We start from the raw sequence: 1,600 nt of genomic DNA, 5'->3' as shown, positions 1-1,600 counted from the left end.
AGGGCCAAGGAGCAGTATGAGGCCGAGGCCAAGATGAAGGATGGGAAAATCATCCTGGAGAGGGAATTAAAAGCTCTTTATGCTTCCGATTGGGCTGAAGATTTAGATTGGCTCACATTTGTGAAGGAACCACCACAACGAGCCTTAGAACCAATTGTTAGGGTATTTTATGCAAACCTCCCGAAGAGTCAACATGGTTGTGTGTATGTTAGGGGTTTGCAAGTGCCATTTGATGCTCAGATTATCAATGATTTTTATGGGATGAGCCTTATTAAGCGTGATGAGTACAAAATCTACAAGAACAATCTAGATTGGGATGAGATACTCAAGGTAATAGCCAAACCAGAAGCTTCATAGAACGTTAGTTAGAAAGGAACATGGAAATTTAATGGGAGCAATTTGACAGTTGTGGCACAGATTTGGCAATACTTCATCTATGCATGGTTTGTTAGAGTAGGTGCCCTAGAGCCAATCAATTATTGTAAAATTGACTCTATAATAAATGTTTCTTTATCAATAAAAGGCATATTCTTCTATGTCGTGTATGTAATGATATATGTCCTTAGGATGGTAGAACCGTGACAAGGGTATCAAGTGTTTCAAATCTTGATAGTGAGAACCCTATGATCACATATGGTGGCCATTCTAGAAACGTCTGTAGCCCCAGTATTATTCTGACCAAGGACACAGATAATACGGTAAGGTTATCATAGTGTTGAATGACCTTGTTGAAAGGCAATGACTGATCTCACTTGTCAAGGTTGTTTGTCGACAACCTGGTACAACGCATGGGTGCTTGCTAGAGGCAAGTTCATTGGACAGACCCACTAGAGGATTCCATATGGATGGTAACCCTAGTGTCTATGGAATAAGTCCTCTAACGGATGGTGGTGCATGTGATCCTTAGACTTGAGATCACTAGAGTGCCTTATGCACCAATTGGTGTAGTTTGACACTACCCCAACGTAGTTCTATTCAGAGCTATCAATACGGCAGTGATTGGCTACATTGAGAAGTGTATCAAAACTATGGTGGATCGACAAAGGATTCATCACTCCTGGGTACGGGAGAAGTTATCTCACTGGGTAATTCAGTAAATGGCAATGACACTAAATCTGTGGCTATAGTGGGATTGAGTTGATGCTTAATATTCCTGTCATTGGTCCAGTAACTGAATACAAACATGTCGAGGATATCTGAGGTTGGCACTATTTCTGTACCTCAGTCTCAATGAGATAATAGTTGATGAAAGGATTTGATTGCATGGTAACCATACCGTTGACAGCCTGCGGTTTCGCTGAATCCAAATCTATCGAGTGACCATGATGCCTTGCTAGGGGCCAATCTTGGTTTGTGTGTAGTGAGACGATTAATTGGTGTTAATCGCTATACTACACACTATCGATTTGATGAGGAGCCTACAGGTCACACACTTAGAAGATAATTTAAGAATCAATTTGTGAAAAAAGGGTATTTTCATCTTTTAGGACGAAAGGGTATTTTGGTAATCTCACAGTGCAATTAAATTTGCTGAGGTTGTTGCCTATATTTAATTTTAATATTAAAATTAAATTAGTGAGATTATATTTAAATATATCTT

The sequence above is a fragment of the Pistacia vera genome, unplaced genomic scaffold (genome assembly GCF_008641045.1).
Source record: "Pistacia vera cultivar Batoury unplaced genomic scaffold, PisVer_v2 Contig364, whole genome shotgun sequence".
Classification (NCBI taxonomy): domain Eukaryota; kingdom Viridiplantae; phylum Streptophyta; class Magnoliopsida; order Sapindales; family Anacardiaceae; genus Pistacia; species Pistacia vera.
The sequence above is the reverse complement of the archived record's forward strand: the minus strand, read 5'-3'. Positions refer to the sequence as shown.